At 42.4% G+C, this 15,635-nt stretch overlaps 1 protein-coding gene across 3 annotated transcripts in view; it reads right to left on the bottom strand.

The window, feature by feature from the left end:
* Nucleotides 1–9,701, bottom strand: part of LOC124605816 (RING finger protein nhl-1) — a 286,175-nt gene extending 276,474 nt beyond the window's left edge. For 2 of the 3 annotated variants that reach the window (XM_047137730.1, XM_047137732.1), the window contains exon 1: nt 9,462–9,701. The gene's annotated coding sequence lies outside the window, so the exon portion shown is untranslated. The remainder of the gene's footprint in view (nt 1–9,461) is intronic. The other variant, XM_047137733.1, reaches the window with a different exon arrangement.
* Between the last annotated feature and the right edge of the window lie 5,934 nt (nt 9,702–15,635).

Here is a 15,635-nt window from a genome sequence, read left to right as displayed (position 1 = left end):
TGGTTTTCTTCCCCTCTCTTGCTGCCATTTCCCTAAGGGGCCCCATTACGCGCCTGACGTTGGAGCTCCCAACTACCAGTAAGCCCACCCTCTGCGACTGCCCGGATCTTGCAGACTGAGGGGCAACCTCTGGAACAGGACAAGCAGCCATGTCAGGCCGAAGATCAGTATCAGCCTGAGACAGAGCCTGAAACCGGTTCGTCAGACAAACTGGAGAGACTTTCCGTTCAGCCCTCCGGAATGTCTTTCGCCCCCTGCCACACCTTGAAACGACCTCCCACTCTACCACAGGTGAGGGATCAGCCTCAATGCGGGCAGTATCCCGGGCAACCACAGTCGTAGCCCGATCAGGGGATGCGTGGGACGAGCTGGCCGTCCCCGACAAACCCCCATCCGGACCCCCACAGTGATGCCCATTGGCAACAGCCTCAAGCTGTGTGACCGAAGCCAACACGGCCTGAAGCTGGGAGCGAAGGGATGCCAACTCAGCCTGCATCCGAACACAGCACTTGCAGTCCCTATCTTGACGCTGTGGATCTCCGAATACTGCATTCCCTAACGATTTCCGAAATGTAATGTCTCATGCGTCTATCTCCGTTACCATTCCGTGTTCAAAGTCTGTTAATTCCCGTCGCGCGGCCATAATCACTTGGGAAACCTTTCCACATGTATCATTTCCGCCAATGCACTGCTCTTTTATACCTTTCGTACGCGATACTACCACCATAAGTACACATGACCGAGCGAGGTGGCGCAGTTGCTAGCACACTGGACCCGCATTTGGGAGGACGACAGTTCAAACCCGCGTCCGGCCATCCAGATTTTTCTGAATCGCTCCAGGCGGGACGTTCCCTTTGAAAGGACACGGCCAATTTTCTTCCCCATCCTTGACAAAATCTGAGCTTGTTCTCTGTCTCTAACAACCCCAATGTTGACGGGTCGTTAAACGTAGTTTTCCGTCTTTCCTTTTCTTCTTACTGTATGTATGCACACAGTGTGACTAGTGTCACCTCAGTATACGATACGCGTGACTATGTGTTTCAAACCACCAGGAACTGCTGGTAAACAATTAATAGCTATGAATTTCGCTCTTCTGGTCATCTTCAGACGGTAACTAATTTGATGATATCGGTAGGTTATAAGAAGATTGAAGCCGGTAGTAAGTAAATAATTATGTATGAGGACCTCTTGGCTGTCCTGAAATATGAGAAATATTTTATGACTGAATTGGAAACAGGTGCGAATGAAAGTCGCGAAATGGTATTCCGGTTTGCGAGGCAGACGACCGCTACTGTGCGGCGGGCAGGTCGAGCCGCAGCCACTCTTAGTCAAGTGGACGCAAATAGCCCGGGCCGCAGCTGCTGCCAGGCCACTGATTCAGTGGCACCCCGGCGCGGGGCAGCGCGCCGGAACTTTCCCCGCCGGCGCACGGTCTCGGGCTGTGCCCTTCTGTTACTGCGAACCAAATGATACGGGCACGTGAGTTTCCCGATTTCTCACGTGACAAGAGTGTCGTAGACTTGGCTGGTGTTTTCCGACTGAAAAACAGCCGTTACTACACGAACAGTGTCGCTAATTTGGTGTGAGTAGTACGGTCCAATACGCGAAAGGCCTGTGATGGTGGTGGGGGGTGGGGGGAGGGGGGGGGGAGGAGGGGTCTCGCACAGCTTCTACTCAAATGTACGACTGAATTTTCTCGTTTTGAGAAGACAGAACAGACTTTCCTGTCATCTCCAGGCCTTAAAAAAATCTTGTTGTGAAACGTGTTTACACGTGAGGTCGAAATTTGTGTGAGGTTCAACTTAAAATAAACGCGTTTCATGACGAAAATATTTTTTAAGGTTAAGATGACAGCAAAGTTTGTCTTAACCGGTTATATTAAATAAAGAGACATTAGTGCGATCTTGCCTTTAGAATGTTTTTTATCAACTGGACGAAAATTTAGAACAACGCAAAAAAAAACAACTTCGGGTAACAAACGACAGCTTACGAGTAAATCCATACAAATAATAAAACTGTAAAACTATTGTGTCGGTGCAGTGAAAATATTTGCCAAAAACTTCAGGTGATGCATAGTGTAAAAAAATAAATAAAATTAAGACTATTTTTTAACCTTTGTCTAAACGCGCTAATGTTCAAAACAACTAGTCAAATTTTCATGGGATTTTTATGGGTATCTTGAGCTCATCTTGGGTCAACATGTTCTTATAGGCTGTATGTCACTAAAATCGGATCAAGAAGAAAAAGCTATCTAATTTAAAGTTTCACGAGTCTTCTCAGCTTAGTAGTTCGGATGTTTACCTCAGTGATACGATCATCACGGTGTAGTACACGAAAAAACCAACAGACGGCACTAGTTTCGTAGTACAACAAAGCACCTATAGAGGGCAGTGTAACTGTTCTTTTTTACCTCAGTGGCAGAAGTATTTTTGAAAGTTTACGTTAGTGACAGAAATAAGTGCCGTATTCTTACCTTGACGAATACAAACTAACGCTGAATTGACTTGGCAAGGATATACGGATTTATTGACTCCGCTTTGTGTATTAAAAACGAAATTGCTTTGCTTTATTCGATTCTTGATTTATATCTGACTTCTGGCATAGGAAAAACGCGTTTATTGAGTTTGAATTGTAATTTGGGTGCCTACTTATTAATTTTGATTTAGTTTTGTTTATGAATAAAAATGCCTAGAAACTGGTCGAGTCTTGATAGTAGACCTACCTGTGCGAAGCCGGGGCGGCTCGCTAGTGGAAAAAATTTGGCATGAGTTAGAGGAAAAACAAATGACTGCTTAGGAATGCTATGCCGTTGACTTCGCAACATCGATTGAATGCCTAAGTGTAATGCTGTGAAGTGATATAAAGTAGAAACGACTTATGGTATGCTGACAAAATGGGTAATTCAGACTTGGTGAAATAAATCTGAGGTACGAAACTTCGGAGTAGATTAAAGATGTGTGCCGGAACTTGAATCGAACCCAGGAGTGTGCCTTTCGTTGGGAATGTAGTTGCCAATTGAGCTAGCCAGGCACGACTCTCGACACACGATCACAGCTTCAGTTCTATTAGCTCATCTCATGTCTGATTGGGTCGAATGCGTTGTCATTAGAGGAAGGAATGAGCCAAAGCTTTTCATAAGGTGTTGACCGGAAAATGATTTAGCGTTACCCCAGAAAAATCCCATGGCTTGTCGCCCCTCTTCCCAAATTTCACCTATAAAATGACTTCGATGTCAACGGTTCGTTGCTCTGTAACCTGCGTTATAAAGTGGACTGCGTTGTCATTAGAGACCGAGCACTAGCCCCATTTCACATGAATCCCGCAACTCTTACGTGCTCAACGTCCGAAGTCGACAAATTACCCACAACTTCCGTTACTGCCAGTACCCGAACTGCAAAAGTATCAACAGGCTTGTGATTTCCTGTTGGCCACTCACCGCAACAGGTCAGTAAGCCATGTTGTTGAAGTATAACGATTTTGAGCTAAAGAGTTGTATTACATTTTATTACAAAATTTTAAAACAGATAAATTATTATCTCAACACTCTAACTAACAAAAGTATGACGAAAAAGTGCTGAAAGAAAAGAAAGTATGTTATCAACAACTTTTACTAAGTACATTTGTTGAAAAGATATTTCTAAACTACTGACATTGAGTGCAATATGTTTATTCGACCATTATGTCGTTCTACCATCTTGTTCTGAGTGAACACTTGTCTTCATTTGGCTTTCTTGTCAGTTTTTTTTATATGGAACCAGAACTGACGTTATTTAACTGAATCTAAGAGTCTGTCTGAGCTCTTCTTAAATTGCTCACAATTCACTGAAACAGCTAAAACGAGAATGAAAACTTCCATAGTTATTTCTCCGAAGTGCAGGATACCCATCTGCTCAAATAGAGGTAGTTGTTGTTTAAACTGAAGAGCAAATCGTGGAATTCAGGTAGCGGGAATATTGGATCCTTCCTCTATATTTTATTAATTACGGAATTCTTGTCTGCTCACTAGCTGCACTGAAGAAGTAATGCACCGTAAGTTTTTCGAAGGAACCGCTTTTAGCTTGATATAATTTCAGTATACCGCAAGAACCACAAGTCTGGATAGCAAGATGATGGCGCTGAATCCCTCTTCCCGAATCTCGTGTGTTGTGATGTGGATATTGACAGACTGCTAAACTGTATCCTGTCTTTCTACGAGACCATGGCTAAGCTACGCCAGCACGTTCGGTAGTAGTGCTCAATTTTTGTGATCCTCGATCATGAGCGTTAAAGATGAAGATCGAATGAATCCGAAGACGTGCTGTCATGTTTTAAGCCGGTCGATCTTGAAAGTGAAGGAGTATTTCGGAGATGATAACAATTATAAAGGCTCACCGCTCACGATAGACTACTGACGATTGTGCTACGTACAGTCGTGGACAAAACGAGCGAGACCCCTCGCCTTTGCGTTATGCTGATCCACACAGCTTTGAAGTCTGCTACACAGCATAACAGGCAAGGCGACGAAGTGCTACCAACATACTATGCACAGGCGTGAAATTGAAAAACTAACCGAACTTTGTCAGACTGTTCTTAATCATATGTAAGACTATATTAACGCTGATTAGTGTGTTGAAACTGAAATATAAGATATAAATGAAAGACAAAACTCAAATTAGTATGAAGAGTACTAATAAAAATGAATTTCAGCTTATCGAGGTAAGACAACTGTTTTAGTAAGTCAAAGTACCTCACATCGTTACGAATTAGCAAAATATTACGCGCATTCGGCCACGAAACGGTCTGTGTCATCGTTCGGACCAGTCACACTGAATTACCGTTGTTGAACTACCATGAAAGTGTGCAAATTTACAAAGCGTGAAGATTCATAACGAAATTCTGTTAAAAATCAGTCGTTGTCACACTTAAGTCAATTCAGTTATTGACAGGGGCGGAAAAAGTAGGCAGTAACAAGTATGAAATTCTACAAGAGTTTCATACTACTAACATCCACACAAGACGCCGGTTCAGAATAAAGGTAGCAATAAAACGCATTGGGGGCGCGAGAATTTCTTAAAATGGCTTTACTGATAGTCTATCGGCCTCCATCAAGATTAGAACCGAAAACAAACCAGACCTCCCTTGCAGTAGCTAACACCTTTCACTACACTAGCAGACAACCCAGGCAAACAGCCCTCTGTTAATACCCCAGACATGAATAAGCCGGCAATTTCGGAATGAAAATGGCAAAATGATCTGAAGTTTTTGTTTTATAGAGATTTCTGGACTCAAAAAAAATGAGTTTTCTACCTTTATGTCACCGCTTATGTGACGATCATTCGGGATGTTTATCGAAATAACAAAATACTGTAATTATCGAATAAATTTAGTAGGATAATTCTGCACCACCCCAGGAAATAAACGGCGACATAGCTGCCAAACATATTCCACAATGTTTCGAATTCTCCATTAGACTCACCACAGCCAGAAAACGTTCATTAGCCGAAGGGTTTCTTAAGCTAGCTAGGAATGGGAATGCTCTCACTTCTAAAACGCGGTTGCATTAATACTGAGATCTGAATTACCACGGGTATAGGCAAATGGATTTTATTTGCATTCCTGTAAACGTGATTTGAATCGAAAGCGTAGTACGATTAACATGCTGATGTATCAACTGCAACTATAACATTTCGAATAAAGAGTAGGGTTAGTTATTCATTCGTTGTTAGGATTTCGTCACCTAAATCGGTGAAAATGGAACCCTACTAGTCTCACTTTCTTGACCGTCTATCTGTCTACCCAACCCTTGAAACCCGTTTACCTCGAGTACGGGCAGACGTAATAAGCGGAAATGTGTCGCACTTCCTGCGATATACGGTCTCTTGGTGGTGTAAAAAAGTGAGCTTCTATGTCAACGCAATCTAAAGATACGGTCGTTTATGTAAAGAAAATTAACGCGAAAGGTCAAAAAATGGCTCTAAGAACTACGCGACCAAACTGCTTAGGTCATCAATCAAAAAAAAAAAAAAAAAATGGTTCAAATGGCTCTGAGCACTATGGGACTTAACTACTGAGGTCATCAGTCCCCTAGAACTTAGAACTACTTAAACCTAACTAACCTAAGGACATCACACACATCCATGCCCGAGGCAGGATTCGAACCTGCGACCGTAGCGGTCACACGGTTCCAAACTGAAGCGCTTAGAACCGCACGGCCACACCGGCCGGCAGGTCATCAATCCCCTAGACCTAGAAATACTTAATCCTACCTAAGCTAAGGGCCTCACACACATCCATGCCCGAGGTAGGATTCCAACCTGTGACTGAAGAAGCCGCGCTGTTCGTGACTGAAGCGCCTAGAACCGCTAGGCCACCGCGCCCGCTGAAACCCTTTTCACCATTAACAGAATTTCGTTATGAATCTTCAAGCACTGCTAAATTTGTACACATTCATGGTATGTCAGCAACGGTAATCTAGTGTGACTGGTCTGAACGATGACACAGACCGTTTCGTGGCCGAATGCGCGTAATATTTTGCTAATTCGTAGCGATGTGGGGTACTTTGTCTTACTAAAACAGTTATGTTATCTCGATAAGCTGGAATTCATTTTTATTTGTACAGTTCACTAGTTAGCGTTTCTTCTTTCATTTATATTTTATATTTATGTGTTGTGTTTAACACACTATTCAGCGTTAATATAGTCTTACACATGACTGAAAACAGTCTGACAAAGTTCGGATAGTTTTTCAATTCCAAGCCTGTGCATAGTATGTTGGTAGCACTTCGTCGCCGTGCCTGTTATGCTGTGTAGCAGACTTCAAAGCTGTGCGGATCAGCATAACGAAAAGGCGAGGGGTCTCACTCGTTTTGTCCACAACTGTACATCTGTAGTACATATTCTAAAACAAAGATATACATACTGGCAACTATGGAGCCATATAGTAATTCGTTACGCTATCCGAAAGAGACTTCGTAGGACAAAGCCCGACTGGAAACGATGCGAAGGATCCTAATGATACACTTTACCGTGGTTTGCAAGGTGTACTTGAAGTTAAAGGCCAAATCCATAGTGTGGGAAACAAAGTGCCGTTACATTATTATTGTTACCGAGTTCATGATGTCTTTTACGAAGGATGTACAAGTGTATGACATAATTTGTCAACGAAGCTTACAAGCGTAGTTTGTAAATTTGTGGTAAGGTCTTATGGGACCAAACTGCTGAGGTCATCGGTCCCTAAGCTTACACACCTCTTAATATAACTTAAACTAACTTGCGCTAAGGACGACACGCACACCCATGCCCGAGGGAGGACTCGAACCTCTTACGGGGGTGTACAAGTGTAAAGATACAACAATCCCATTTGTTTTCTTTCAACCGACTATACATTGACTGTGGTATCAGAGAACCCTCCATAAAATCTTGCATAGGTATATGGATTTGTGGAACAACCAAAAACTTCCCTTCGACGAACTAGTACCCGGTGTAACCAGTCCATGGAAAGATACTTTCTGGGAGAGCTCCAGTTGTAAAACCAAGAGAACGGGTAATCGTTTATGCGATGGTTTTCATAATAAGAGAATTTTCATGTCTTGGGCATAGTAAGACGTAAAGTTAGTGCAAAACAACGAGACATTTTGGCAAAATTTCGTAATTCAAGAAGCATCTATCACATACCAATGACGGCGATGAAACCAACAGCAAACACTATTCGTAATTCACTCAGTTTGGTGTGAAGCACTGCAGCTGTGATTAAATGTTGGCATGAACATCGCGACAAGCTCAAAAGCAGAGGTGTCCAACCCGCGGCTCAAACCAAATGTAAACGTCCGACAAGTGAACGTCTATCACATTATCGGTAAAAGAAGTAAAAAAAAAAAAAAAAAGGTCCATAAAATTCCATTTCTCTAAATTTATGATAAACTGAATATTTTACATCTGAAACTCCCGCCATATTCTCTCACTGGTACACTCGCCCCCAAGCCCCCCTCCCCGTCCCCCTTTACTTTTCCTCATCGATTATTGTTGGTGTTCAGAATATTGTATATGGCCTCTAAAATACTCTTCATGCAATGTGCCCCAGATTAGCTAAAAGATTGGACCACTCTACTCTAAAGGAACTCTGTAGTATCAAAGGAATTGTGGTGTAAACCTTAGTATAACCCGAAGTTGCGATGAAAACGGTAACTCGTAAAAAGGTGAACTCGCCATTTTTCTCGGATAATACGAGCATCTAGAATGGATAACTACTTGTACTCAGTTCAGCGAAAAATTATTGAATAAGATACTTTCAGAAAGATGCTTACGAGTATGTTACATGTGGTATAGACACTGTCTTCACGTTCGATTTCACCCTTTTCTGTGACCGAAACTATCAAACGAATATTTTAATTTTTTTAGTTATGAAGAGTAATGAGAAGTTTCTGATGAATGTTTAACAGCAAATGAAACAGTGTAACTAACAAGAATAATAGCTGGGAATTACTAGAGCTCAATGTTTAAGAAAGAATTTCTGTGTCATGTTGTTACAGTACCACATTTTTGGTGGAACAGACTAGTTCTTTGCTTTATTATGACGTATTTTTATAATTGACGATTGGAAATATACTGGATCAGAACGCATCACCGCAGTAATTTGCAGTGAATCATGTTTGCACATCATGCCACACTCGATCGATAACCGTTTACTCTTGGACTGAAACTGAGTTTGAACCATTTCTTGTGAACGCTGTAGTCCATGATTCACGTCTTCTATAACTGTTTATTTCGCGTCCACCTACATAAATATTATGGCAGCTAAACATAAACGTGTACTTTTGTTATTATTTCACGTTCACGTCATATAAATATCCTAGGTAGATAAACATAACGACACACATTTACATTCAGATAGTTAATTAATTTTGGTTTCTGAACAAATGCGGCATATCGTGCGTTAGTATGTGACATAATGTGCATAAGTGGTAAGCACAAGTAATAGAAAACTGTTAACAAAATAATTACATACTAGGACAAAGTGGAACATGTGTTTGTGTCTTTTACATTTCAAGATGAATTAGTAGCATCTGCGAACTAACAGTAAGAGGGGAGAGAGAAACATGGTCGTGTTCAGCTGCTCTTGTCATAAATGATTAACGTTACAGACGACCCAAACCAGTAACTGGCCGTCGACAGTAGTGGCTATTAATGTAATTTGCAACTTGAAGAGCTCGCGTGACAAAGCGGGAGCGACAGAGCAGCTTTCTGCGCGGCACGCGTGCGTAGGAGGCACATAAATTGGAGCGAACAGCTGTCCTAATTGGCCGCTTCCTCTGGTGGGGCAGTTTGTCGCTTTACGATCAGCGATAGCGGCCGTTCCAAAGAAAACACTGGTGAGGTAGGGCGGGCCGCCGCCCACGCACTAGCAGCGCTGCCCTAAGTATGCCTAGCAGTGAACCACACACACACAAGCACAACACAAACAGCGCACTGTACGCGGGGACTTACACTCGCCAGGAAACCACAACGTCCAGCGGCCGCTAGCTGTTCTGATGCACAGTTCAAGTAACTACGAGATACCTCCTCCGTGAACTGATTCTCGGACGGCGGAATGGAAAAGGGAGACGACGTGATCGCCAGTCTGTGAAGTTCACAAAAGCACACAAACACTGTAGCGCTGTGGCCACTACATGGTCGAGACGCGTCGAGTTCGGGGTCCTGCGAGATAAGTGGCGAGGATGCGTTCCTGGCCGCTGCGGTAGGCCGCGGAGCTGCTGGGGAGGGGGGTCGACCACCGAGCTTGGGTGGGGGGGCGAGTGGACGCGCGCGGATCAAACGGGCGCTGCCTTTGGCAGGAGCGCCTGCTACCTGGCTGGCTGACACACATTCCCGCTCCATTTCAAGGCGAGTACCTGCTCCCGCCGAGGGCGCGTGATTCTTTTGATGCCACGACGAGGCTCGACGCGGCCTGCTTTTCTTCATTTCCTCGCCACTCCGCTTCGGTCTGGCAGTATTCAATTACGTCACAGCTTTAATTACTGGCAAGTCAGCTCTAACGCAGTAGTACCTTTCTATCTTTTCCATGTTCGTGTTGCACTGAATTTCAAATCCGCGTAAGCGGCTGCAGATCGACACCAGGCAACTATATGTTCTTGTCGATGTTTCAGGAAGGTCGGTACTAAACGCTGTAAAGCTATACTGAGTATTCACTGTCACGATCCCAAAGTGATTTCAATCATCTGTCCTTTTAAGAGGACTGTTCGGAAAGTAAGATCCGATTGGTCAGGAAATGGAAACCACAGTGAAAATCAAAAATGTTTTATTTGAAACAGTTCGATACGCCTTCCTGCTACTTCTCTACATACTCAGAACCCCGACTTAGACATCTGTCGTAACGCTGTACCAACTTTCCAACACCCTCTTCATAATAGGTAGCCGCCAGTGCTTTCCGCCACTTCTCTATGCCGGTTTACAGTTCATTATCTGTGTCAAAATGTTGTCTTCACAGTCAGCAGTTCATACGAGGAGACGTGAACGTCAAAGGAGCCAAGTCCGGGATGTAAGTTGGTTGATCAGATATTTCCCATCGAAAACGTTGTGCCGGCCGGAGTGGCCGAGCGGTTCTAAGCGCTACAGTCTGGAACCGCGCGACCGCTACGGTCGCAGGTTCGAATCCTGCCTCGGGCATGGATGTGTGTGATGTCCTTAGGTTAGTTAGGTTTAAGTAGTTCTAAGTTCTAGGGGACTGATGACCTCAGAAGTTGAGTCCCATAGTGCTCAGAGGTCCGCAGCTCGTGGTCGTGCGGTAGCGTTCTCGCTTCCCGCGCCCGGGTTCGATTCCCGGCGGGGTCAGGGATTTTCTCTGCTTCGTGATGACTGGGTGTTGTGTGATGTCCTTAGGTTAGTTAGGTTTAAGTAGTTCTAAGTTCTAGGAGACTGATGACCACAGATGTTGAGTCCCATAGTGCTCAGAGCCATTTGAGCCATTTGAAAACGTTGTAACGGCGTCCTCTTTGCCTCCCTCTGCAGTGTGCGCTTGAAAAGTGTCATGAAGAAGGAACTGCATGACAGGTACGTTATGTGGGGTTGCATGAAATCAGGCTCAACCTCACTGCGGGCACTCATACTTCGCAGGTGATACTTTTGGTCTAGGCATCTTTATGTGCTCATTACTAAAGAGCCCAACGTCACGCGATCGACAGGCATACTAGACACACTGCCCAATACATGTGCACAAAGTTTTATCGGATTTTCTCTCTCGTTTCTTTTCGCGGCCTATCGGGCCTTAGTTACCAAATGGCCCTCGTACCTGAGTATGTGCAAACTACTGACAGGTGCATGCATTTCAAACGGTACTTCGCATTCTATGACATAATGATAATAATTGTAATTATAATAAGTGTCCAGTTATATTCAGGAATGTCAGCATATCTTGAGGAAATTTGGCCACGAACAACGCTAGAAATTCGCGAATCCGTCATGAAAGTCAATAACAACGAAGCAATTCGTGAGGACTACAAACGAATTACTGAAAAGGGCAGAACCAAGCATTTTAAGACATTTACCTACCTACACGTGCTTTTTGGGACATTTGGAAAACAGAGAATACCAGAAGCTTGCAAAATACCATTACTCCACCTGCTTCATAAGAAAGGGAGACAAACAAAATGCCAACGATTTCAGAAGAGTGTTAGTTCTGCTAGTGAAATACAAAATATTATCAAAAAATCTTCTGGACCGAGTTGACACAGCTTTAGATAAACCGCTGGAAGAATAACGGTGTGGTTTTCAGAAAGGAAATCCTACACGGAACAGTTTTTAAAGCATAATCAACAATTCACCACAGAATCTTACAGGGGAAAATTATAAAAGAATCATTAACTGAATTCTAAAAAGCATTAGATTCTGTAGAGAGAGTAACAAGAAACGAAATCATTAAAAAAGTACCGTTAAAGAAAAATTAGCAAACATAATTCGTGGCATTCTATAGAACACTGTTTCTAAAATGCAATTTGTAAGAGAAATATCTTAGTCCATTTGAAATAAACGTTACTGTTAGTGTTTCATTGTGTATCAGAACAGAACGGCGAGGATTTGGAATTTGGAGCAGCAATTTGCCTCGCTTTGCAGACGACTTAGCACTTCTTCCAGAAAATCTCACAATAGCAGTTACTCAAGTTGTGGTCTCAGCTTTTTCAAGTGAAAAACAATATTCATTATGAATATAGAAATGCATCATAATACATAGAAACAAAAATACGTAAAATAGAGCGGGTCAGCAGATTAAGTATTTTGGAGAAAACTTCTTGCAGAATGGACTAAAAGATTCGCTTGGATGTAAGAGTTAATAAAATAGGAAGAGCATTAGGTCTGACAAAAATGTCTAAATAAAGAAATGGCTATCTAGAAACATAACACTAAAATACTGGACCACAGCGGTAAACCCAAAATAGTTATATGCATCTGAACGCTTATTGATGAACTAGAAGTTACATGGACAGCATACAGTTACCTGAAAGACAGATTATTAAAAAATAATGGGTTCAGTACAAACTACAGATGGTTAAAACGTGACAAGCAATGAGGAGATCAACCAAAACATACACAAAATATCATAAATAATGCCAGAGTGAAGGTTAATCTTCTTTGGACACGTCTACCGAATGAGTGCAAACAGGCTAACGAGGTAAATATTCCTATATTTCTGCAGAAAGAAATCAACAACACTGTAGATTACATAAATAAGAAAAGAATGAGGAAGAAACCTCACGGTTAATGAAACAATAGAAAGAAACCATTTAAGAATAAAGCACAAAATTTAGAATGTTTTCAAAGCAGGGGAAATAGAAAATCGGAACCAAAATGGACAGAGGCAGAAAACGACAATATGGAGAGAAGAAGGGGTATCAATAGTGGAATAATAGAAAACAACAAAGGAAGATGAGGAACAGTAGGTGTTCAACATGAAGATTAAAAAAAATAGTTATAAAAACTGTAATAGCGAATACCCTGTATGTTATAAAAATGTCTGTCTTACTAACAATATGTTAAGAAATTTCCGCATTCCGTTCTTGTCGAATTTGCCTAATGACATCTACAGAAATTTTTTCAAATGGTTCAAATGGCTCTGAGCACTATGGGACTTAACTTCTGAGGTCATCAGTCCCCTAGAACTTAGAATACTCAAACCTAACTAACCTAAGGACATCACACACATCCATGCCCCAGGCAGGATTCGAACCTGCGACCGTAGCAGTCACCCGGTTCCAGACTGAAGTGCCTAAAACCACACGGGTACCGCGGCCGGTAAAATTTTTTCAAAGAAAATTCTTCACTGGCTGTATGAATGATTTTTATTAAATCTGCAACCGCTTTCGCACCACTTATCGGTGCGCTACTTATAACATGGTAACGTTGAACATTGTCCCATAGTCACTCCCCACCATTCACGTCCAATATACCGTCATCTGGTAAAAGCAGTACTTAAAATTTAAAAATATTTTTAAAAAAATTTTTAAATGATGGGAGCAGCAATGACCGTGCAAGTTTAGAGGAGCCATAGATAAGAAGAATACGTCTAGTGCATCCACACTATTGACCACAACATACAATTTAACCTCCAGTGGATCCAAACGTCTGAACATTGCTACAGAGGTGCATCATGTCCAAGCTGTAATGGAGATTGAAAATGTATCCAAGTGTGTTAAAGTGCCAATTTCCAAGTTCGACTGGGATAAGATGTACGGTGCAGAGCGCTACATCAGTCAGCAGATGACCACCGAATATTATTCAACTCAATCCCCCCCCCAGACATTCGTCGTACTGGTGCGACACTTCGTATTACTACCGTTTATGATGAATGTGCCTTATGCGTGAAATCAGGTGACAACTGCGTCTATCTGAAACATCTGTCAGTTGTGAAGTTATACGATCTAGACTATGCCATACGTCGTGCGCTGGAGAGACTGAATCGTTGGTTGCCTAGCATAGAGGCCGCATACAGTGAAGTTGTAAACTCCCTACATGTGAATAGTATACATACTGACGATCTTACGCACCACCTTCGTTCGCACATGACCGCTAAATCAAAAAACAAGCAGATGAAATGCGTGTGTCAAAAATCGGAGTACTGCGAGTCATCTATTGGCTGGACTGAGATAAGTGCTGAATTTATTGCCAACCAAAAAGCATTATTTAGAAGATAATGTACAGGTTCTAAGAAGATACATACCAATTGTAGTGATAGCCCTGAAATACTACATCGAATGTACGATTTTTACGTGAATAATTTTTCTCTAATCTAAAACCTTGTTTCTCTTTTATTTCTTGCCACTTTCCCATTATAATAAAACTATTACAATTTTTTTTCAGTGATATACCAGTTACTGAGATTATGATCACGTTACTCTTCATGAATAAAATATATGCTTGTTTTCTTCATGTAGTCAATATAGCTCAATCGGTTAAGTGATGGAATTATACTGGTTACACACATACTGTTATTATTATCCTTTCACGTGAATTTTCTGTATATACAGGGTGGTCCATTGATAGTGACCGGGCCAAATTTCTCACGAAAAAAACTACAAAGAACGAAAATCGTCTAGCTTGGAAGGGGGAAACCAGATGGAACTATGGTTGGCCCGCTAGATGGCGCTGCCATGGGTCAAACGGATATCAACTGCGTTTTTTTAAATAGGAACCCCCATTTTTGTTACATATTCGTGTAGTACGTAAAGAAATATGAATGTTTTAGTTGGACCACTTTTTTCACTTTGTGACAGATGGCACTGTAATAGTCACAAACGTATAAGTACGTGGTATCACGTAACATTCCGCCAGTGCGGACGGTATTTGCTTCGTGATACATTACCCGTGTTAGAATAGACCGTTTACCAATCGCGGAAAAGGTCGATATCGTGTTGATGTCTGGTTATTGTGATCAAAATGCTCATTGGGCGTGTGCTATGGATGCTGCTCGGTATCCTGGTCGACATCATCCAAGTGTCCGGACCTTTCGTCGGATAGTTACACTATTTAAGGAAACAGGAAGTGTTCAGCCACATGTGAAACGTCAAGCAACAAATGATGATGCCCAAGTAGGTATTTTAGCTACTGTCGCGACTAATCCGCATATCAGTAGCAGAGAAATTGCGCGAGAATCGGGCATCTCAGAAACGTCGGTGTGAAAATGCTACATCAACATCGATTGCACCCGCACCAAATTTCTATGCACCAGGACTTTGAACGTTGTGTACTGTTCTGCCACTGGGCAGAAGAGAAATTATAGGCCGATGATAATTTTTTGCACGCTTTCTATTTAGCGACGAAGCGTTATTCACCAACAGTGGTATCGTAAGTAGTGGAATAAGGGGGGGGGGGAGTGTCACCCCACATTACATTGTTGCCAAATTTATTCAAGATGGCGGCGATGACGTCATCCAAGATGGCGGCATGTAGAGTTGGCAACAGCACATGACGTCGTCCAAGACTGCGGTTTTTGGCGGGAAAATAGGCCAATTGGGCTACGTCCACTAACCTAACACTCGAGGAAAGATGGCGGGAAGTTTCAATTTTGGCGGGAAAATAGGTCCACTAACCTAAACCTCCAGAAGAAAAAATGGCTGGAAGTTCGAATTCCAGCAGGATAATTGCAGGCTTCACTTTATTATTTATTATCAT

Source organism: Schistocerca americana, chromosome 3 (assembly GCF_021461395.2).
Source record: "Schistocerca americana isolate TAMUIC-IGC-003095 chromosome 3, iqSchAmer2.1, whole genome shotgun sequence".
Taxonomy (NCBI): Eukaryota; Metazoa; Arthropoda; class Insecta; order Orthoptera; family Acrididae; genus Schistocerca; species Schistocerca americana.
This window is presented reverse-complemented; position numbering and strand designations above follow the sequence as displayed.